Source organism: Hipposideros armiger, unplaced genomic scaffold (genome assembly GCF_001890085.2).
Source record: "Hipposideros armiger isolate ML-2016 unplaced genomic scaffold, ASM189008v1 scaffold_188, whole genome shotgun sequence".
Classification (NCBI taxonomy): Eukaryota; Metazoa; Chordata; class Mammalia; order Chiroptera; family Hipposideridae; genus Hipposideros; species Hipposideros armiger.
This window is the reverse complement of record NW_017731538.1, coordinates 925,665-950,378: the sequence shown is the minus strand read 5'-3', so window position 1 is coordinate 950,378 and position 24,714 is coordinate 925,665. Positions and strand designations below refer to the sequence as shown.

At 38.7% G+C, this 24,714-nt stretch overlaps 1 long non-coding RNA gene across 1 annotated transcript in view; it reads left to right on the top strand.

Moving 5' to 3' along the window:
* LOC109388274 (uncharacterized) overlaps positions 1–24,420 on the top strand; it is a 52,121-nt gene extending 27,701 nt beyond the window's left edge. Inside the window, exons 2-3 of the long non-coding RNA XR_002125169.1 lie at positions 12,703–12,849; positions 23,523–24,420. This is a non-coding gene — a long non-coding RNA (uncharacterized LOC109388274). The remainder of the gene's footprint in view (positions 1–12,702; positions 12,850–23,522) is intronic.
* Positions 24,421–24,714: the final 294 nt, after the last annotated feature.

The following is a 24,714-nucleotide window of genomic DNA, read 5'->3' as shown; positions in this document are numbered from 1 at the left end:
ATTTTCTAAATGTTCATTATTGGGATGTAGAAACAAAATTGTTTTTTACATATTGACTTTGTATCCAGTAATTTGCTAAATTTACTTAATAATCCAATAGTTTTTGTCTAGAGTCTTTTTTATTTTCTATGTACTCAGTCATGTTTTTGTGAATAAGAATAATTTCAGTTCTTTCTTCTTTACTATTCTTTATTTTTATTGCGTTTTCTTGCCTTTTTGTACTGGTTAGAATATTCAGTACAAAACTGAATAAAAGTGGTGATAGTGGATATCATTATTTCTGAAATCAGTGGGAAAACATTCAATATTTCCTATTCTATTTTTGAATAGGATTTCAACTGTAGATTTTTGTGGATTTTTTCCCATGTGCAAAATTCAGAACAATTCTTTAAAATATGGTTTAGTCCCACACATGTTATGAAGACCTGCAACTGTAAACTCAGTGGCTAGTTGGAAAAACATGACCAATAAAGAATAAGTAAGGGCCAGCTGAGTGGCACATTGGTTAAGAGTTGGCTTGGGATGCCAGCTCTGAGCAGCAAGGCCCTGGTTCAGATCCCACATGAGCCAGTGACGCTGCGCCCTCTACAGCTAAGATGGTGAACAACAGCTCGACCTGGAGCTGGGCTGCTGTGAGTCACCAGCAATGGCGTAGGCTGCAGCCCCTGCTGCAGTGGGCTGCCGTGAGCTACAGTGAGTGGCTGGCAGCCAGCGTGAGCTGCCGTGAACCATCGTGCTATGACCAGTGAGCGACTGCCTCAGCTGGGAAGAGCGCAGTGATAATACCAACATGGGCCAGTGAAGCAACGTCCTCCACAACTAGACTGAAGAACAAAAGAACAACAACTTGTCTGTTTCTTTCCCCGATTCCCCAACGCCATTCCCCTCCCACAATTCCCCAATAAAATCTTAAAAAATAAAACAATAAAATAAATAAAAAAATAAGTAAAATCATTTACTTTTGATTATGATTGAGAATGTAGCAAATATTTAAATAAATTGTTTTTAAAGTGTTATAATACACCTGAAGCCAATAAAAAAAATGAAAAAGAAATAATTTTAGTTTTAAATCAAAGTTAAATTTCCATAGAGAAAAATGCACAGATCTTATATATATAATTAAATGAATTTTAACATATTAATATATACAGTACCCTAATCAAGATTTAAAAGGTTTTTACAACCCCCTCAAATTTTATCTTGCCTCCTTTTAGCCACTACACACAGCATATAGGCAACCATTGTGTTGATTTCAGTCACTGTTTTAGTTTTGTTTGTTTTCAAATTTTACAAATGTCGAATTGTATGCATGTGTTCTTTTGTGTTTGGCTTATTTGTTCAGCGAAATATTTTCACTATATCATAAATTCCATAAATTTTTATTTATCCTTTCATTTGATGAACATTTAAGCTTTTTCTATTTTGGGGGTATAATCAATAAAGCTACTATAAATACTTCCATGGAAGTGCATTTGTAAACCTAAGTTTTCGTTTTTATTGGGATAATACATAGGACAGGAATTATTGGGTTATACATTAAGTCTATGATTAACCATATAAGAAATTTCCGAGCTGGCCAAGTGGCTCGTTGGTTAAGACTTGGCTTGGGAGCACGAGCTCTGAGCCGCAGGGCCACTGATTCGGATCCCACATGGGCCAGTTATGCTGCCCTCTACAGCTAAGATGGTGAACAATAGCTCAACCTGGAACTGGGCTGCCGTGAGTCGCCAGTGATGGTGTAGGCTGCAGTGGGCTGCCATAAGCTACCGTGAGTGGCCAGCAGCCAGCATGAGCGACCGGCGGTGTGAGCTGCCGTGAGCCACCGTGAGCGGCCGTCCAATGGCCAGTAACCAATCTGCCTCACCTACAAAGAGCACAATGACCACAATACCATCATGGGCCAGTGAAGCGATGTCCTCCACAAGTAGACTGAAGAACAAAAGGACAGCAATTTGTCTGTTCCCCTTCCCCAATTCCCCAATCAAAGCTGTTTAAATCTTTAAGAAAAAAAAAAAAGAAAGGAAATTTTAAAACAGCTTATAATAGTGGTAATGCTGTTTTCCATTACCACTTAGCAATATATGAGTTCCAAATGTTCCACATCCTCAACAACATTTGGTGTTAGTCTTTTTAAATTTTAGCTTTTTCTTTTCTTCTTTTTTCTTCTCCTTCCCTTCCCTTCCTTGTGCTTCCCTTCCCTTCCTGCTCTCTCTTGTTCTCAATAGCCTCTTCATCAGATTAAGGAGGTTATCTTCTATTCCCAGTCTGCTGTGAGACTGTGTCATGTTACAATTCTATCAAATACTTTTTCTGCTTCTATTGAGACACTTGTACAATTCTCATTTATTTTGTCAACGTGGTGAATTATATTGATTTATGGTTTAACATATTTATTGAAGCACAGTTTACATACCTTAAGTTCACCCATTTTACCTGTTAACTGTTCACCCATTTTAACAGTTTGATGAGTTTTAGGAAATGTACAGTGTTGTGCAGCCATTATCACAAACTATCGCCCAAAAAGTTTCCTGTTCCTGTTTGTAGTTCATTCCTATTCTTATTCCAGGCAACCTCTGCAATGCTTCCTGTCTGTATAAATTTGTTATTTCTAGAAGTTCTATATAAATGGAATCATGAAATATGTGGCCTTTTTGTGTCCTTTCCCACGTGGCAAGGAACTGAGGCTTCCTGCCAACAACCCTGTAAATAAGCCGTCTTTGAAGCAGATTATCTGGTCTCCATCAAGCCTCCATATGACTATTGCCTCAGCTGACATCTTGACTGCAACTTCATGAGACTCTGAAAGCCTAATCTACCCATCTGAGCAACTCTCAAACTCCTGATCCATAGTAACTATGAGATAATAAATATTTTTGTTTCAACCATTAAGTATTGAGGTCATTATGCAACAATAGATAAATAATACATTTGCCTTCCTGGAACAAGTCCAATTGGTCATGATTATCCTTTTGACGTTTCCCTGAATTCAATTTGCTATTATTTTATATAGAATTATTGTGTTTAGTTTCATGAGAGATAATCTATAATTTTCCTTTCTTTAATGCCCTTTTCAGATTGGTATCAAGATGGTGCTACTCATAAAATGATTTGACAAGTGCATTCAGATTTTTATGATCTCAAAGAGTTTTTGTGGGCCGGCCGAGTGGCGCGATGGTTAAGAACTCGCTTGGGATGCCAGAGGGCCCCGGTTCGGATCCCACATATGAGGGCCAGTGACACTGCCCTCTGCAGCTAAGATGCTGAACAACAGCTCAACCTGGAGCTGGGCTGCCGTGGGTCGCCGGCGACGGCGTGGGCTGCAGCCCCTGTGGCAGTGGGTTGCCATGGGCTACCGTCTGTAGCCAGCAGCCAGCATGAGCGGCCAGCAGCCAGTGTGAGCGGCCAGCAGCCGCAGTGAGCAGCCGCAGTGAGCAGCCGTCCAGAAGCCGGCGACTGATCTGCCTCGCCAGGGAAGAGCGCAATGATGGTGCCAACTTGGGCCAGTGAAGCAACGTCCTCCACAACTAGACTGAAGAACAAAACGACAGCAACTTGTCTGTTCCCCTTCCCCCAATTCCCCAGCACTGTTCCCATCCCCCCAATTCCCCAATAAAAATCTTAAAAAAAAAAAGTTTTTGTAAAATTAGTAGTATTTCTTTATTATGTATTTAGAAAACTTCAAAAGTGAAAACGTTTAAACCTGAAATTTTCTCTGGAGAAAGTTTTAAAATTATAAATGGAATTTCTTTTATAGATATGGAACTATTCAAAATTTCTATATCTTATTTCAGTTTTAACTTTTATTTGTACAGAAATGTATCTATTTTATTATAATTGTCAAATTCCTTGTTTTAAAGTCATTCATAATGTTCTCTCATCTTTCTATCGTAGGATATGTAGAATTCTTTAAATTTATAATTTGTGTTGTTTCTATTTTTTCCATCAATATTCTATGTATTTATTGATTTTAGTATTTTTTTCAAAGAACTTTAGAACTTATGTTTCTCTATTGTATGTTTGCTTCCCATTTTACTAATTTCTACTCTTATCTTTATTATTGCCTTCTTTCTACTTTATTTGGGTTGACTCCCTTTTTTTTTCTAGCCTCAAAAATTGGAAGCTTCCATAATTAATTTTTAAACTATTTTTTTTGTAATACATACATTTAACATTTTAAATCTCTAGGCATTGCTTTAGCTTTTTCTATAAGTTTTTACATGTAGTATTTTTTGCTATAATTCAGTTTTAATTTTTTTCTAATATTTATTGTGATTTCTGATCCATTAACTATTTAAGTAAGTACTTATTTTGCAAATCTCTAGGGATTTGCTAATAATCTTTTGTAAAATCGTTTTATAGTCTAAATTGACTGTTCAGAGAATATATTCTATATTCTCGCTTCTCAGAGTGATGTTTATGAGCCCAACACCATCAGTATCATTTGGGAGCTTGTTGGAAATGCAAAATCTACATTTTGTCAAGATCCTGGTTGATATCTATGCTGACTAAAGATTGAGAAGTGCAGGCCAGAAGCCGGTGACTGATCTGCCTCGCCAGAGAAGAGCGAAATGATGGTGCCAACTTGGGCCAGTGAAGCAACATCCTCCACAACTAGATTGAAGAACAAAACGACAGCAACTTGTCTGTTCCCCTTTCCCCAATTCCCCAGCACTGTTCCCATCCCCCCAATTCCCCAATAAAAAAAAAATCTTAAAAAAAAATAAAAAATAAAAAATAATAAGTTCTAACTTTAAAAAAAAAAAGATTGAGAAGTGCAATTCCATATTATTTCAATGTTTTCAAATGTGTTGAGACATACTTTGGATTCATCATATAGCCTATTTTCGTATATGTCCCACCTGCATTTGAAAATAATGCACATTGTGGAGTAGTTTGGTGTGCTATTTTATAGATGGCTATTAAGTCAAGTTGGTTAATCATATATTTCAAATCTTTTATATCCTTACTGAGTTTTTGTTTGCTGTTGTATAACTTCTTAAAAGAGGCTTGTTAAAATGTTCAACTGTAATCGTGGATTTGTGTAGTTCTCCTTTTAGTTCTGTTAACTTTTGCATTATATATTTTGAAACAATGCTATTAGATGCATACATGTTTAGCGTTTTTTAATCCTCCTGTTTACATTTTTATATATGAAAATTTCTCTTTATCTTTAGTAATACTTTTTCCTATATGCAGATAAAGCTATATATCAGCTTTCTTTGCATTAATACTTGCATCTTATGTCTCTTTATTCTCTCAGTCTGAACTTTATATTTAAAAGGGTTTTTTTTTTGTACAAACAGCTTATGTTTGGCCTTTTAAAAAACCTAACCTTTTAGTATTTACCTTTATATTACAGTTTTTATTCACTTTTGCTTATTTATTTCTGTTATTATTGTACACTTAGTAATGTAATTGAGTTTAAGTCTACCACCCCTCTATTTATTTTCTGTTTGTTCATTATTTTTCTTTGCTTCTTCATTGCTCCTTCCTTGCCCTCTATTGGATTTACAAAATATTTTAATTTTTAAATTTTTTCTTTTAGCTTTTGAGCCATATATTCTATTTAATTAGTAGTTGCCAAATAAGTGGCAATATATCCCCCAATTTATTAACATCTACCTTAAATTAATATTTTTGCCACTTCCTGAATAATGCAAGAAATTTATAACAGTTTAATTCCACTTTCTCCTCATCTTTTGTTATTGTCACATATTTACTACTACTTTTGTTTCATCCCCGCATGACATTATTTTATTATTTTACTGAATAGTGAAATTCTTTTTTTTTTTTTAAGATTTTATTGGGGAATTGGGGGAGGGGAACAGTGTTGGGGAATTGGGGAAAGGGACCAGCCAACTAGTTGTTCTTCAATCTTCGTTGTGGAGGGCGCCAGTCGCCATCTGGCTTCCCGTTGGGCAGCTCATGGTCCCTAAACTCAGGGTTTTGTGTTCAGTCTTAGTTGCGGGTGGGCGTAGACACCATCCCATGTGGGAGTCGAACCAGCAGCCTTATTGTTAAGAGCACACCCTCTATCCACTGAGCCATCTGGGCGGCAGCTCAGCCCAATGTGCTAAGTTCAGTCTTAGTTGTGGGCAGGAGTAACCCACCATCAAACCCAATCTTGTTGTTACACCAGCTGAGCCATCCTGCCACCTGTTGGCAGCTAGCTCAGTGACAGCTCAGTTCTGGCACAGCGTCACTGGCCCATGTGGGAATCCAACGGGCGGCCCTGTTGCTCAGAGCTCGCGCTCTTAAGGCAACTCTTAACCAACTGAGCCACTTGGCTGAGTAAAATTCATTTATATTGTCTACATATTTATTCTTTCTAGTGGTCTTTATTTCTTCCTTCAGCTCCATGGTTCAATTTGGGGTCATTTTCAATCGCTCTGAAGAATTCCCTTAAGTCTTTCTTGTAGTGCAAGTCTCCTGGTGACAAAACTTCTCAACTTTTGTTTGTTTACCTTAATTTTGAAGGATAAAATTCTAAGTTGGCATACTTCTTTAAAATTTCAAAAATTTAAAGATATCATTCACTGTCTTTGTCTTCCATGGTTTTTGCTGAAAAGGCCATTGAGTTTTGTTGTTTTCCTTTGCAGATAATGTGCCTTTTTGCCTTCTCCTTGCTTGTACTTCACTCTTTCCCTTTGCTTTTTGGCAGTTTGTTTAGATTTATTTATTTATATTTATAGAGATATAGCAGGCAAATGACATTGTAATTCAGCAGTTTGACATGAGATACAATTTTCTTTCTATTTATCCATTGGAGTTTGAAGAACTCTTTGAATCTTTGGTTTGATATATTTCATTAGGTTTGGAAATTTGGAGACTAGTATATCTTCACATATTCCTTTTGTTGCTCTCTCTTCTCATCTGCTCCTGGGATTTCAATTATATATGTATTAGATGTTCAGTTTGTATCCTATACTTCCCTTATTCTCTTTTCTATAATTTCCAGCTTTTTCCCATTCTGAGCTTCAACCTGCATGCTTTCCCTTCTAGTTCATTAACCCTCTTTTTGCTGTGTTCTAATCTAACCTTAAACCCATCCATTGAATTCTTAATTTTAGTTATGCTTTATTTTTTCATTTCTAGAATTTCCATTTGACTTTTAAAAATAGTTGCTCTTTGTTGAAATTTTCTTTTTTTTTTTTGCACATTAGCCATAGTTACCTTAAATGCTTGTTTGATAACTCCAATATCTAATAAACTCTGGATATTTTGCAATTGTAGCAACTCCCAGAGAGGACACCTCACTTTCTACACCACTGACAATGCTTCACTGATACCCACATTTAAAAAGTATTGCTTAATATGACACCAAAAGCATAGGCAACAAAAGTAAAAATAGTTAAATGGACTGCATTAAAGTTGAAAAGTGCATCAAAGGATATAATCAACAGTGAAAAAGAAACCTAAAGGGAGAAAGATTTGCAAGTCATGTATCTGGTAACAGGTTAATATTCAGAATATTTAAAGAACTCCTAAAACTCAACAACAAAAAAACAACCAGTTTGAAAAATGGACAAAGGACTTGAATAGACATTTCTCCAAAGAAGATTTGTAAATGGCCAACAAACACATGAAAGATGCTCAATACCACTAATCATCAGGAAAATGCAATTAAAAACCACAACGAGAAACCATGTCACACCCATTAGAATGGCTACTATTAAAAAAGCAGAAAATAACAAGTATTTATAATACTGTAGAAAATTGGAACCTTGCGCACTGTTGATGGGGATGTAGAATTGTGCAACTGCTGAGGAAAACAGCATGGCGATTTCTCTAAACATAAACATAGAATTACCATATGGGGCTGGCTGAGTGGCTCAGCTGGTTAAGAGCTCGCATGGGAGTACCAGCTCTGAGCAGCAGGGCCGCGGTTCGGATCCCACTTTGAGGGCCAGTGACGCTGCGCCCTCTACAGCTAAGATGATGAACAACAGCTCGACCTGGAGCTGGGCTGCTGTGAGTCGCCGGCATCGGCATAGGCTGCAGCGGGGCTGCAGTGGGCTGCCTTGAGTTATGTGAGTGGCTGGCAGCCAGCTTGAGCAGCCAGCAGCAGGTGAGAGCTGCTGTGAGCTGCCGTGAGCAGCCGTCCAGAGGCCGGCGACCAATTGCCTCACCTGGGAAGAGCGCAATGATCATACCAACATGGGCCAGTGGAGCGACGTCCTCCACAACTAGACTGAAGAACAAAACAGCAATTTGTCTACCTGTCTGTTCCCCTTCCCCGATTCCCCAATAAAATCTTTAAAAAAAAAAAATTACCATATGACCTGGCAAATTCACTTGTGAGTATATACCCAAAAGAATTAAAAGCAGGGTCTCAGAAAGATATCTGTACACCCAAATTCAGCATTAGTCACAAATAGCAGCATTAGTCACAATAGCCAAAAGGTGGAAGCAACCCAAGTGTGCCAAAAGGTGGAAGCAACCCAAGTGTCCATTGATGGTTGAATGGAAAAACAAAATGTGATATGTGTATACAATGGAATATTATTCAGCCTTAAAAAGAAAGGAAATTCTGACACATGCTACAACATAGATAAACCTTAAAGACATTACGGTAACTGAAACAAACCAGTCACAAAAAAACAAATGCAGTATTTAGAATAGTCAAATTCATAGAGACAGAAAGTAGGATGGTGGTTGCCAGGGGCTGGGTGGAGTGAGGAGTGGGGACTGGAGACTGATTTAATGAGTATATAGAGTTTCAGTTTTGCAAGATGAAAAGAGTCTACAGATTGATCGCACAACAATGTAAATATGTTTATAACTATTGAACTGTACACTTAAAAATGGTTAAGATGGAAAATTTTATCTTGAATGTATTTTAGCACAATTAAAAATAATAAAAAAATTAAAATATTAAAAAAGTATTGTTGAATATATTGCAACAAAGGTGAGCTTTTAGTAGAGGGTTTTAACACACCAAACTGGAAGGTAATAACATGCTTTTAAAAATATATTAATGTTTTAAATTAATTGATAGGGGTTTTTAATGTGAAATTATCCATGTTTTCTTGGATAAATCCAAATTAAGCATGTTGTTTTATTTTTAATAAAATCTCTATTCAAGTTGCCAGTTTTTAAAAGGACTTGTGAGTCTAGATTATTGATGTCTATAATTTTCTTTTTCTATACTATCCTTGTCTAGTTTAAGTATCAATGTTTTATTAGGCTCATAAAACAAACTGAGTATCTTATAATCTTTTTCTCTTCTTTTGAAAGCTTATGTAAGAAATGTTCTCTCTCTTTTTAAAGGTTTGGTAAACTTCACTCATAACACATGGTGCTGATTGTGGGAGAGAGATTTGGCTATTCAATTTTTTATATAACTATCAGTCTACTCAGGTTTTCCATTTATTTTGGAGTCAATCTTGGTGATATATTTTCCTAGATTGGTAATTTCATTTGAATTTTATTAGCATAAACCTCTTCACCATATTCTCTTATGATGAAAAAAAGAAAAAAACTACTGAAACAAGCACTCTTCTGGTTATTATTAATATACCTATTCAATCAGGTTCCAGAGTTTCAAAATTGTTTATTCAAGCAGCTCTTTTGAGCTCATATATGCTTTGGTGAAGGGACCAACTCTTAGAGTTTCCTACTCCATCATTTTGCATGAAGTCACTCTGACCTGGGCTGGCCTCACCTTTATGAAAAGCTGAAGTCAGGAATAAGAGTGTTTGGCAGTCTTCAATTTCACTTTCTCTTTGGTATTTCTTGTAAGGCATATCTACTAGCAGTTGTTCATATGAAAATGTTTTACCTCACCTTCATTTTTGAAAGATAGTTTTATTATTATAAGATATTTGGTTAATAGGTTTTTGGTTTTTAAAAAAATTTTTAGCATCCTAAATATTTCATTTCAAATGAAATATTTGAAATGAATATTTATGGCCTCCACTCTTATTGGTGTTGCCTAGTACATGACCAGTAATTTTTTCTCTTCCTGCTTTCAAGATTTTCTCCTTGTTTTTAAACATTTTGACTATGATGTGTCTGGATGTGTATCTGTTTGTGTTTATCCCACTTAGAGCTTGTTGAGCTTCTTGGATGTGTAGGTTAATGTTTGTCATTAAATTTTGGAAATTTTCAGCCATTAATTTTTTTAGTAATTTTTTTGTCCCTTTCTTTCCCTTCTTTCTGAGACTCCCATAACATATATGATGGTGCATTTAATGATGTCCCGTATTTCCCTGAGAGCCTGTTCATTTTCTTGTTTTCTCGTGCATTCTTCAGATTGCATAGCTTCTATTGATGTATCTGCAAATTAGTTGGTCCTTTCTTCTACCAGTTCAAATCTACTATTGAGCTCCTCTAGTGAACTTTTCATTTTGATTATTGTGCTTTTGAACTCCAGAATTCCATTAATCCTATTAAAAATTTCTAGCTCTTTGTTAGTATTCTCTATTTGATAAGACATTATCATCATAGTTTAAAAAATTCTTTAAGTTTAGTTTCCTTTAGTTCTTTGAACACGTTTGTAATAACTGCTTTGAAGTTTTGTCTGCTAATTCCACCACCTGTGCCCCCTGGAATGGCAGTTTTTATTGTCTGCATTTTTTCCTGTATATGGGTCACACTTTACTGTTTCTTTTCATCTTACAGTTTTTGTTGTTGTTGTTGAAAATGGGACATTTTAGATTTTATATTGTAGTAACTTGTTGCCCCCTTCCCAGGGAGGAGTTGTTTGTGTTTTTTTTGTTTGGTTGTTTGCTTATTCCTTTAGTGACTTGGTTGAACTAATTATGCAAAGACTATTTCTCTTTTAGTGTGTAGTCTCTAATATACCTATGCAGATTTCCCCCCCTTGTTTTTATCTTTTAACCTGGATACCTAAGGGCCACTCCTTGGGCAACATAAATCACATATTAGTCAAAGGTTATGCTTAAGCTCCCTTAGCCAATTGGATTATTTACCATTTACTATTAGATGTACGAGTGTATGCTTTGCAGTCTAACATCACAATTCAGGAAGTTCATGTTTGTACCACAGTCAGTCAGGACTGGTGACTTGGAAACTTCCTCTCTCACCGCCCCTGAAAGGGTGCAGTCTTGTGCACCACACATTCTTCCAGATTGCCAAGAATGAGTGTGATTTTATTTTTAGCTTGGCCTCTTAGGTGTTGCCTCTGGAGCAGAGGAGCATATTATTTAGTCAGCATTTGGTTGTATGTAACCTTCTTCTTGCTCCATTGAAGCTTCACCCTATGTTGATGGGCCTGTGCATGGCTCATGGAATGCTTTCAGGTCTGCCCCAGCTTCCGCTCTGGCTGAGCCAGCATGGATGCAGACTTGCACATGCGCACAGCCTTCCTGACCCCAGAGTTCACTGTGACCCCAGGAGGCCTCTTCTTAGCTATCTCTTTATTCTCTCTATTAAACTCCTATCTGCTCTGCTACCTGGCTTGTATAAGGAAGCTACCAGCCACCTCTTCATTGTGCTCCACTGATCTTCGTGATTTTCACAGCCGTCTTCAGCATGAAGCTCTCCACTCTCTGTTCCAGTCAGCCCTACAGAGTTCTTTTCATGGCCTACCCCTTCCTCTGAGCATAACCCCTGCCACTGCACCTGAATTGGGGATGGAGACCCACTTTTGTTTTGGTAACAGCTGTACAAAAGGACACTGGGAGGTGGGGGGGGACAGTGAGTGACAATCCCTTATCTTCTTGGTTTGACCCTCCTGGCATGAAAACTCTGTTCCATGAGTATATGGAGTGGGGTGGGTATGATTGGAGCTCCAGTATTCTCAGCTCTCCATGCCTAGGGTAGAGTTTCTACCCTACAAGTGGGGGCTGGATGGAGAAAGGCAGCCCTGGTCCTCTTGGCTATGACTGCCTGGAACAGAGCTTCTGCAATACAAGTTTGATGGTAGGGCAGGAGGGTGGTGTTGGATGAGAAACCCCAGCAGCATACTCCTCCTGGGTTGAACCTATAACTTCAGACTAGTAGATGGGGGAAGAGGGATTTCTCATTTTCTCAGCTGCTTCTTGACAGCCCTTGCTGCCTGGAGTTGATCACCTGAGCTTCTATAACATGGAGCGGGGAGTGAGTAAGAGAGTGGGTGGTAGCTCATTTTTCTTAACAGGATTTAGTGGATTTTCTTGAATGAATGTTTCTCCATTTGCTGTATGTCTTTAGGATAATTTCCAGAGACTTTAAATTGTTGTTTTCTTAAAATCATTTTCACCAGTTAAATTGTTGTTTTGCTGGGAAGAGGGACCACTGAGCTCTTGACGCTGGAAGTCCCACCCTCAAAATGATCTTTTAGAAATGGAAACTTAATGAATTTCCTGCTTGAAACTATTATTTCTCTCTAACTTAGAGTAGTTGAATGATTCCCCATCTAAAATTCTTAAGCTATCCAACCTATATAATCTAGTTTATCTCTCTAGCCTCAATTTGAGCCAGTTACTTCCTTATTCATTCCCCCACCGGGTCACATAATGTCTCTCCCTGTTGCCCAAACATGCAGAGTTCTCTTCTGCCTTAGGACCTACCACATACTTTCATGTGATTGAAAAGCTGTGTCATCCTTTCTTTATCTACCTAATTCCTACTCATTGTTCAGAATTCGGCTTAAGCATCACACTTCAGCAAAGCCCTTTCTTAGTTCCTTTCCACACCTGTAATTTACTATGAGCTGCTTATTATTTAATAATGTTTCCTTCTCTATTTAATTTTAAGCTCCCTGGGGGATTGTTTTCTATGATGCCTTCTCAAGGAGTTCAACAAAGACTTGACCAATAGACTGATTGATCCACTGCAGAGCCTCTACACATGGAGAACCATGCTGGGTTATCCTGTAATATGAGATGGAGAAATAATACAGTGGTTAGTCATATTTACTTTTAGCTTTTTATCTCTTCACAATTTATGCAGTTATTCTAAGCATTTATGTTTTGTTCAAGGCATATAGATTCTTTTGGAGTTTGGATGCCCAGTTCAAACTCCAAACTCTCTTAAATCAAAGAGACAATGGTGGGATGCGTCTTCTAGGACCTCCAACCCAAGTGAGAGCTTCTCTCTTCCCTCTCTCTCCCAGATCTCTCTCTCCAAAATCAAACGCGTCTTCAGCTGAAAGGAACTTGTGGACGCCAACACGGCGAATATGCTGACTCATGTCTCCTCCCCAGTCTCCCGTCCTTTCTTTTGTCTCATGTAGAATTATGAAAACATGTCTGCCTTGTTTATTGACACACGTAGACACATTAATGAATTCCTCTTTTCATTTCTTTTCCAGCACTTAGATAATTGTTTTAGTTCTGTTACATACCTATGAGCTCTTTGAGTTCCTCCCATTGTTTATTAGCTCTTGTCCAGTTATCTCTGGAAAATTCCATAATAATAATTTTGGTTCCATTTGACTCATAGCCCCCAAAATGGCCATGCTCAGGCAGTCAGTGCATGGATCATGTTGGTAGTATACCTGTATCAAGGAAAAGAGAAACAGTGCATTCAAAAGTGAAATCACTCATAATTAAAAGAAGACACATAACTCTCTGAGTGCCTTGACAGTGCCCAGAAGTGCCTTTCAGAATCTCTGCAAATGTCACCAACACTTTTTTTATCCTTTTCTAAATTCCACCTGAAATGGTTTTTGAATGATGAAAGAACAATACCTGCTTATCCTCAAGGACTAGCAAAGTGAGAAAAAATAATTTTCTTACTGAATTTTGTTGCTTTCCTGTTTTGTTTAATCATCACAAGTGTGGCCACAGAATGCCTTTTAACAGTATTCAGTGGGAAATGTACAGCCTGTTATCTTCAGTATGTGCTTCTTCCTTCACTGGATTTTCAAGGGGTGGGAGGTGTCATCTCCACGTACACCATTGTTTCTGCCTATATGGAGCAGGATCTACATTCCAAGCAACTGACTTATAGTGGAATTTCAGAATGCACTGGCTCTGAATTTCAGGACTATCTATACAATACACAGACACCAAAAGGGAATAATTTCTTTAGGCTTTCTGAGTTGTTTTTTTTTTACTTGACCTTTTTATTCTATTTCCATTTAAAATTATTATATGATGAAATATAGAAACCAATTCCACTGTAACAAATCGTATTTCTCTGTGTCTCCGTGGTACATGGTGTATCTCAGTTGATTGTTGCTTGGCCTAGAGTAGACAATTATCAAATGAACAGATGGATGGCTGAATGAATAAATGAATGAACGAGTAAACAGATGACTATCTCATGGAGCATAGTTGAAGAGATTGGAAATTTTTAATTGGAGAACATTTAGATAAAACTTGATAATTTCTTCAGATATTTGAAGGTCTGCTTTTTTTTTTTTTTTTAAGATTCAACACATTTATGAGGCAGATGCTGGCAGAACCAAGACACTGCACAAAGGTTCATTTCAATCCAACAGACACTTACAGTGGGCCTACTATGTGCCATATTTGGCCCACGGGAAATAGAGTCACTAAACAGTACAATCTTGTGCTGCTGCTTTGGGTCAAGTGGGAATCTATGGTAATGAGGGGGTGTCTAGAGAGGAAGCAATCTTATTGGGAAATGGAGGCTGGGAACCTGTCTAGAAGTTGAGTTTGCACAGTTGGTTCAACTTTAACTTAAATTTTGTTTTTAATTGGAGTGACTGAGGGAACACTAATGATATTTAGTGTGTGTGTGTGTTTTTTGGGGGTATAGTGGATCCACCTTTTGGTACCATCACTTATAAGGGTTAATATTTAATGCTCTATGAATCCGTCCCCTCAAAACCTTTATTTCTTAAGGCAACATGGATGACTTTGCTTATTAGGTAATAGGTCAAGAAGTTCCCAGAAAGACAAAATTTAATATTCTGAGAATATTTTCATTATATTTTATTTGTAAGTGATCCCCCCCACACACACACATAAAAGGAACTTGCCAAATAATTTCTCACCCTTATGAGAAAATGTGCTGTTTTCTGAAATAGTACAATCAGAGATACCCCTAATTTGTTAGATGTCCTGATTGGGTTTGTTTGGACAATGTAGTCACTACATGTATAGGTTTATAGGTTTACAGCCATTGTCTCAGGAAGGCTGAGCCTTTGCCAGGAGGCCTCTGGTGTGCCTTGGCCCAAAGTGTTTGAATTAACTCGAGGTGTGGGAAGCAGACTGATATTTTCCTACTTCTATTAATACCCCAAGGGCCCAGGGAAGGCCTGCAATCTACCAGTTCCGAATGAGAGCGGCAGGCTGGGGAACTGGAGGCTGTCACATGCTGGAAGCAGGGCCAGCAAACAGAGGGTGGGCTGTGAGCCCATGAGAATGTCCAGGGCAAGATTGGGAGGAAACGTCAGATAAGAGGGCAGGATCCTGAGTGCTCCGCAGCACGTGACTGACACTGGGGAGGAAGGGAGGCCTGCCGCTTAAATAATATTACATGAACTCTCCTCTCAGTGTGAGGCCTTATCAAAGGACCTCCTGAGACTTAGAGAATTCCAAACCTCCAGGAAGGGGAAATTCACATTCCCCAGGGCCCTGGGTCTCCCTTCAGGAGCCATTTGCCCCTCAGCTAGCAGACAAGGCCCTGGACTGTAGCCACCCTTCCATCCATAGGAACGTCCTGATTGTCCTCTACCACCTGCCCTGCTATTTCTGATTTGAGGACTGGGAGCCAAGGAAATGCATGTGTAATGAGATTTGCGGCCACATTTTCCACACCCCATCTGGGAACACAAGGCCTGACAACCATGCGTGTGCTTGTGGGATTATGACCAGAATATGTGTAATCAGAGCTGCCCCAGAAATCTGGCATCCATTGGGGCCAAGCTTTGAGCAGTAGGAGCCCAGCTTCTATGGTCCTTACAACCCTAACAGCTGCCTTTTCTTATGCTATTGTGCAAGCTGGGTTCATTTCAGGTGACAGTCTGGTGACAGTAGGATTCTGTGATGATGCTGGAAGCCCTGAGGTGCCCCTACTGAATACATAATCATCTCTTGATGCAATCCCAACTTCAGGTAGGGTTCTCGATCAGGATGCTTTTCAAAAGCAATGTTGGTAGTCCAAGGTCAATTTTTGTCTTTTAAATTAGCAACATTTTTTTTAAATGATAATATTCGCTTTGGTGAAGAAAGAGAGTGAGATGGGTATTACAGGTAGGAGTATATATTAATGAAACTTTTATGAAAAGGAGCTGGCTAGTATGTCTAAGGAGCCTTAAAAAAAATTAGAGTTCTGCACAGTTCCAGTTACATATATTCTGTCTCATCACTCACTTTGGGCCAGTAATTAAACAATCCCCTTTAAGGAAATAATCAGCTATCTGGACAAAGATGTCTGATGTTTATTCCAGTATTGTTAATGTTAAAATGTGGAAATTCAATTCAGTGTCTAATAATAAAGACATGGTTAAATTAGTCACATTAAACTTATATAGTAGAATATTATGCCTCCATGAAAACTGACATATTTTGAGAAAATACAAGTTCATAGGAAAGAAAATACAAATCCTCTTAAACACATTAAAAGCTCTGATTTAATGTGGGAGGAGAACACTTTCAGATATGAATAGTGGGAGAGGATTATCAGGGCCTCCCAGGAGGCCCACATGCTCTGTAAGAGGGAAAATAAATCCCACAGCCTTCCTGGAAGATGACTGACAATAGCTATCAAATTTTAAAATGCAAAAAGTTTGGACCCAGGAATTCTACTTTTAGGAACTTGACCTGTAGACACATTTGCACTTGTCTAATGATATATGTACAAGGAGACTTGTTACAATATTGTCTTAGTGGCAAAAGCTGGAACAACCTAAAGGTCTACCAGTAAAATATGGGGTAAATACACTATAGTACAGATATTAAATGTAGTATACTGTGCAGCTCTTAAAAAGAATTGAGGCAGTTCTTTTAGCTAATAATGCTGTTGCGCTATATCCTAAATATATTAAATGAAAAGAGTATGGCATAAAAACTTACCTACTACTTATGTGCATGTATATATAAATGTATAGACTAAGGAAGGAGAGAAAAAGTGGCTAATGAAGGGAAGACTTATTATTTACTCAAGTTCTTCCATATTTTTCAGATTTGTACCACATAGGCATATAACCTATTCAGAAATTAAATTTAAAAATTGAAAGTAAAAAAGAAACAGAAATGCATTTAAAAATTACTGGAGAAATGCTCATAGTATAAAAATAAATGGGAAAAAGAGCCACCATATTTATGATATAATCTCATTTGTTTTAAAAAAATAATGTACATAGAAAAAAGACAGAAAAGAACACATCAAAATGACACTTTCTGAATGATAGATAAATGAACATTTTTTCTTAATATTTTTATTTTTGAAATTTTCTACAATGACTATATATATATTATTTCTGTAATCACAACAAAACATACAACTTATCTCTGGTTATTGAGATTAAGGGAAACTTACATTCTTCTTCATTCTTTTTGGTATTTTTTTGTAATCGTTTTGTACTATGTTTAAATATATTAAAAAAGGAGGAGGGGGAAGGAGAGGGGAGAGGCAGGGGAGGGGAAGGGAGGAGGAGAGGAGAGAAGAAGAAGAAGAAGCCTGGATCACAATTTCCGAAACTGTGCCTGAGGCCTCTGAGCTTGCCCTGCAGAGTGAGAGGCATCTGTCCCTGGACACTCCTCTGGCCAGGCTGAGCTCGGTCCCACGGCGACCACCCACTGGCCCTGCAGAGCATGGGAGAGAGCTTATTCTTATTGCTGAGTACCACTGTTTCCCAATCAATGACCTCTCTGTTCAAGCAGCCACATTTGCTGCTGCAGAGGGACCTTGAGAGTGAGGAGAAGTCCAGTGGGGAGAGTTGGGAAGAACCAAGCGGGGAAGCCAGACACAGAGTAGGTTCCAGGCTGCAAACATCTGGGGCACAGTGCTTTAGGCTGCTTGGAACACACATTAACTCCTGCTCCTTCACTCTCCAAGGTTGCTCGAGGTTTCTTGAGTGTCTCTCTTGCTAGAAGTCTTTGCTTCCTCTGTTTCCCAAGGATTGTGCCTGTCATTCTAGATAGACCATGAGTGCCCACAGCTGTGAAATTCCTGGCACAGAACACTGACCCATTGGAATAGCTGTTTTCTAACAAACAGCAGCCATGCAAATGTGGTGTGTTACATTCAACAGTGTGAAAAAAAAAAGGGCAGAGGAAGGACAACTGCTGGGTACTGAGCAGAGGTGGCTGCTTGTCTAGGTTATATACTGCCTCATCTTCCATTAATAAACTAGACATTGTTTTTTTGTTTTTTTTAATTATTTTATTATTGTTTTATTTTTTAATTGGGGAATTGGGGGAGGGGAACAGCGTTGGGGGAATCGGGGAAGGGGAACAGACAGGTTGCTGTCATTTTGTTTTTCAGTGTAGTTGTGGAGGATGTCGCTTCACTGGCCCATGTTGGTATTATCATTGTGCTCTTCCCGGGTTAGGCAGATCGGCTGCTGGCCTCTGGACAGCCACTCAGCAGCTCTTGGCAGCTCACATCAGCTGCCAGCCACTCACACAGTAGCTTATGGCAGCCCACTGCAGCAGGGGCTGCAGCCTACACAGTCACTGGTGACTCACGGCGGCCCAGCTCCAGGTCGAGCTGTTGTTCACCATCTTAGCTGTAGAGGGCAGTGTCACTGGCCCTCATGTGGGATCCAAACCAGGGCCCTGCTGCTCAGAGCTGGCGTCCCAAGCCAGCTCTTAACCAACGTGCCACTCGGCCGGCCCAACTAGACATTGTTAATGTGTGTATTTATTACAGCAATTTTTCTGAAAGATGGCTATACATGGTTTCACAAAATTAGTAGCTTATGATAATTTTCAGATGTATAGAAGAAAAGTGTCTTGAGGAAGAGACACCTTTTGCCAGTTAGTCATATGGATCGATAGCAACTCTGTGAGCAAATGCTAAGTTTAAATTCAGGAGCTGTACCTTGCCCTGTTCACAAACCAAACCAATCTGCTGTGAAACTCCTGGAGGTTAACGTGGGTGACTGGGCAGTACTGTAAATGGTAGCCTCAGATGCATATCTACAGATGCCAAGGAGGCAGAACCATGTGCCTTTTTTTTTTTTTCATCTTGAATGGGCACAGGAGAGGCTGTCGTTTTGCCCTCACACTTGGATTTCTGGCTTCCCCAGTTATGAGAACTGCATGCTGATGTGTGGATTTCAAAGCAATTATTGAGACCTAAGGGTTCTATTAAGCAGAAATCGCTGCCCAACTGCAAGCTTTAGTAAGTTGGTCACTATGGTGTTTAATCCTGACTCGTGGACCCATGTGCTCTCCCAGATTGCTGAGTGCAGAGTCTATGATTGACCACCTCTGACTGCTCACATCCTGTGCACCATTTGTGTGTGTGTGTGTGTGTGTGTGTGTGTGTACAAACATGCGTGCAAGCTCACTCATGTGCATAATGAATACACCTTGACCTCCTTCTGAAATTCTTATTGACCTACTGAATTTATTACTAAAAGTAATATAAATTACTTCTGTCCACATTCAGTTTTAAGGTGGGAAAAACGAATTTGTTCTGCTGAGACAATATAGCTGAAATGTGTCAGCCACCTTGGACTGCCATATTGGGGAAGTGTTCAGATAATGAGGGGCCCTAAATCAGGGGATGGCCCAAGGTGTACCACACGAGGCCTCTTTCTCTCTTTCTTCCCTCTCTGCTCTTCACCTCCTTAACTAAGCTATTTGTGCAGAAAGAGCAGGAGGTCACTGGAACCCCAGGGTCTCTTAGTACTCTTATCTCCTTTAACGAGATACCTGAAACTTCTTTTCTCACAAAGCCCTCTAAGGCACCACTCCCTAATGTCCTATTCGAGCAACCTAGGCCCACTCTTGAATTCTAGACCTGTATATTTTGCTGGTTGCCAAATATCTAAGAGGAAAAGATGTTATCAAACCCAATATTTTCCGAAAGTGAACCCATTAGCCAGCTCCCTCACTTACCACAACTTTCTTCTTTCCCTATATTCCCTATCTTGATGCGGTCGCTATGAGAGAACTGAGCAGAATGCCAACTACAGAGGGTGTAGCTGACCAAAGGCCCAGCTTCTGTGCTCTGAAATTCATCACTGTGTTTGCACTGAGACCCTACTTTCCGCAGGCTACTTCGGGCAATGACCGAGCATGGCAAGGATTCCAAAGCAGATCCATTCCTAGATAATGTGGGACAACTCTGATAATTGACTTTGACTCAAGAACTCCCCGAGGGCATTGTGGAATCTTCCATAGACTGTATGGTAGTCTAAGGTGCTTTGATCCAAATTTCCTCCCTCACTTCAACACTTAGGGTCTCTTGCATCTGTGGTCTGATGGCCCTCCCGGGTTTCTGCAGCTCCTTTTCTATTTTCTTAAATGAAAATCTTTGCACATTTATACACATCTTGGCATCTTTTTCTCAAGGAGCCAGCATAATAAAATAAAAGTAGTTCTGTGCGAGGTAATAATAGTACGATTGGCCCCTTTTGGTTCTGCTGGATCCAGCTCTTTGTCCTCACAAGTATAAATACTTATTCTGAGGATGGGTTTTCCTTTCTGCCTCTGGATGGTGTGGTAAATCAGGGGCTCACATTGGCCAGGGGACACAGGCAGCAGGATCCTACTGAGCTATGGGGCATTGACATTCAGACCCCCTTTCATCAAAAGACCCCATTAAGAGATTGATATAAATCAAGTTCACACAATGGGAAAATATATTTGCAATATATGCATTTGATAAGTCTTACGTACAGGATGTATAAATTCTTATAAGCCAATATGAAAAAAACACACACAGATAACCCAACAGAAAAATGGGCAAAGTATTTGAATAGGCCTTTCACAAAAGACAATATCCAAATGGCCAATAAACATTTAAAACTCTGCTAGTTATTTGGGAAATGTAACAAAGCTTCAATGTGATGCCGCGAGAAATGACTAAAATGGAAACACCAGATAATACCAAGTGTTGCAAGTAACTGGAGTCGAGTACTCTCACACCCTGCTAGTGGAAGTGTATAGCAGAACAATTATTTTGGTAAACTGACAGTATCTACTAAACAGTATATGCACATTTCCTATGAACAAAAATTGCATGTGTACGTAAGTTCACCAAAAGACAGAACAAGAATGTATCTAGTAGCACTATTCATAATGCCAATAGCAAGTAATAACACTGTTCTATTTGTTAAGTGCTTAAAATCAAACAAAAATAATTTAGAATGTTAGAAATCGGAATAGTGGTTATCTTTGGAGGGGTGGATAGTGACTGGAACTGGGCAAGAGGGTGGCTTCTGGGGTGCTGGTAAGTTACATTTCATGATCGGAGTGCTAATTACACTGGTGTGTTCATTTTAACAAAATTCATTAAGATATACTAGGATTTGTGCAACTTTTCTGTATGTTTTGATTCAATAGAATATACCAGAAAGTTTGCTTTTTTCCTGAATATTTTTGTTGTCAAAAATTAGGAAATACAGAGTAGAAAAGGAAAAAAATGCAATCTAGACTACTCACTTTGAACATTTTAGTGGTTATCTTTTTGGCCTTTTCTCTGTACACTCAGATGTCATCTCTAGTCCCTCCTTCAGATAAAATCAGGACCATGTTCTGGATGTTATTTTGTACCTGCTTCTTACAACTTCAAATATATATTCAACTATATACACTGTAAACCTCTTTCTATGCCATAACCATTCTTTTATTGCATTCAAAGAGCTGCTACTTGTTCATTGAATTGGAGTGCCGTCGTCTATATAAAAACACATTGTTCATGTTTAGGTTGTTTCCAGTTGTTCAGTATTATAAACAATAGTGTGGTGATCATTCTTGTACCTAAATCTTTCCCCCATATCCATGATTATTTCTTTAGATTCAAATCCTAGAAGTTGAGTGTCTGGGCATCTAGGGTGTGTATACTCTTGAGATCTAGATATCCAACAGTTAATTTTTTAACAACTAGGTAACAATTTGCACAGGGAACGTGCTTTCAGATGGGCTCCTACCAGTCAGGTGGTTCTTGGCATCCTAAGAGCCACAACAATGATGACAATGACAGTGTTAATAATTACCATGGTACCCAGGATAGCAATCACTTCATTTATCTCCCACCAAAATCCTGGTCAGGTGGGTACTAATAGCAGCCTTTTACAAACAAGAAGACAGTTTCATGTGAAGGATCTTATTCAACTTCTTAAAAAAAAAGTTGGATTCAAAGTTAGGTCTGTCGGACACCGAAGCCCTCTGCCTTACACCATGCTGTTTCTCAGGAAATGGCAAGCCGTATTGCTGAGCTGTAACAGGGAACTCAGTTGGACCAGTGATTAAGCTATAATATCAGTAGTTAATAATGATCATAGTGAAAGTTAACGCTCAATTTACACTAAAAGACTGGTCAGAAAAGAAAGTAGGATTGAGACAGAAAAAGAAAAAGAGTCTGGGGGGGACGGGGGGGAGGGCGCGGGTGGTTGCATGTGCGGAGGAATTCTGAATCTGATGAAAGTTGCCAGAAGATTAAAAAAAATTGAAATCCTGTGTCAAAAGACTTGTTGATGACATGTCACAAGCTTGTACAAGTCTCCTCAGCCACCAGGGCACCAGGCTGTTTGGCCTCATTCCCCTGGAGTAAGATTGATAAGCACATTCCACTGAGACCAGATGTAGCTGGGAGAGGCCAGGAGCCAGTTTATGAGAAGATACAGAGGGAGTGGAGAGGTTTGTGCAAGCGTTTTGATTGTGTCTCAGAGTTTTTATGAAAGGCCAAGGAAGCGAGACTTTTGGGGGATGTTTCAGGGAAACTCTGGATCTAGCTGCATCCATTTTTCCATAATGCTGTTAGGGTTGGCTACTCAGAAATAGCTAGAAAGCTTTGCATGTGTGTATGTGTGTGGTAGCATGCATGTGTGTGAGCATGGAGAGAATAAATGAAGGAAATGCTATGACTGACAAGTTCAGGAGAAACCAGATGTGTATGCCTTCTGATAATTTGTTCTTAGTTCTTCTCCCTGCTGACTTACATTTTACCACATACTCTACTTGTCAATTGATAGGGTAAGTAGCTTGGACAGGTATAGAGAAGAGTCAAAGTGGGGAAGCTTTGGAATGTTACTGATCTAGCTTCTAATCCAAATTTAGCCATGGAGTAGCTCCATGTAGGAGTAACAAAAGCTAACATGCATTCCAGGATATGTGCTAAATGAATCTCTGTATCTAATTTAATTTCCAGAACCACTCCATAACAAAGGTTCTCCCATTGTCCCTGTTTTATAGATGAAGAAACTGAAGTTCAGAAGGTTTAGGAAACTTATGACAGATCTCATACAATTGTCTAAGAGGCAGGTTTGAAGTCAGGCCCATCTAAATCCAATGTACCTACTCTTCCTAATGGCATGATTTGGAGAGGATTTTTAAAGCTGGGCTTCAGTGTCCTTTCAATTAAAGTGGAAATAAGCCCACCTAGTGCATGGCATTGTCTGGAAGTCTAAATTAAATATGGTATTTTAGACCAGAATATGGCACATAATAGGTCCTCAATGAATGTTGCTTTTTCTCCCTTCCCAGGGCTTTCAGGAAGCGAGAGGGCATATGAAAAAACCATCCATCTGGTAGCTTGGATAAAGCTAAATTGGACAGAGCACAATGGTATAAGTAAGAAGAAGGATTCGGATTCCACTAAGAGTACCAACAGGATGAAGGAACTACAAATATACTGACTTGGCCATAAGCTCACAGTGATGATAGTATCATGTTTAATTGTCAAATGAGGAAATAATGCCCAAAAGGAACTAAGTACCTTGGCCTTAGTCATTTTACCGGGATTTTCTCTAAGGAAATGAACATGTTTTTATTATTTTTTGTTGAGATAGAATTCATATACCATGAAATTCACCTTTTGAAGTGTACAATTCAGTGGTTTTAGTATATTCACAAAGAAGTGCAACCATAACCACTATATAAGTCCCTAACTCCAGAGTATTCTCATCACCCCAAAAAGAATCTTCATATTCATTAGCAGTCACTCCTCATTCCTCCCTCTCTCAGACCCTGGCAACCACTGATGTGCTTTATGTATCTACCAATTTGCCTTTTCTGGCCATTTTGTAGAAATAGGATCATATAGTATGTGGCCTTTTGTGTCTGGCTTCTTTTACTTAGCATAATGTATCAAATCTATAATGTAGCATAAATCAGTTTTTTATTCCTTTTTTGACCCAGTAATACCCCATTGTATGGCTATATTACATTTTGTTTATCCATTCATCAGTTAATGGAAGCTATGATTGTTTCTACTTTTTGGCTATTATGAATAAAGTTACTATAAACATCAGTGTACAAGTTTCTGGGTGGACATATTGTTTGTTATCTTGGGTATATACGTAGGAGTAAAATTGCTGAAAGGGTGTTGGATTTTGTCAATGCTTTCTCTGCATCTTTTGAGATGAATATGTGGCTTTGTCCTTTATTTTATTAATGTGATACATTACATTGATATATTTTCATATGTTGAACCAACCTTGAATTCCTGGGATAAATTCTCCTTGTCATGATGTAGAATCTTTTTTATATGCTGCTGGATTTGGTTTGCCACTATCTTGCATCTATATTTATAAGGGATATAGTTTTCTTTCTTATGATTTCTTGTCTGGCTTTGGTATCAGGGTAATGCTAGCCTTAAAGAATAAAGAAGTGTTTCTTTCTCACTTATTATTGCTGATTGTCTATTGCTTCTTTCAAATCTGTCAGTTTTTGCTTT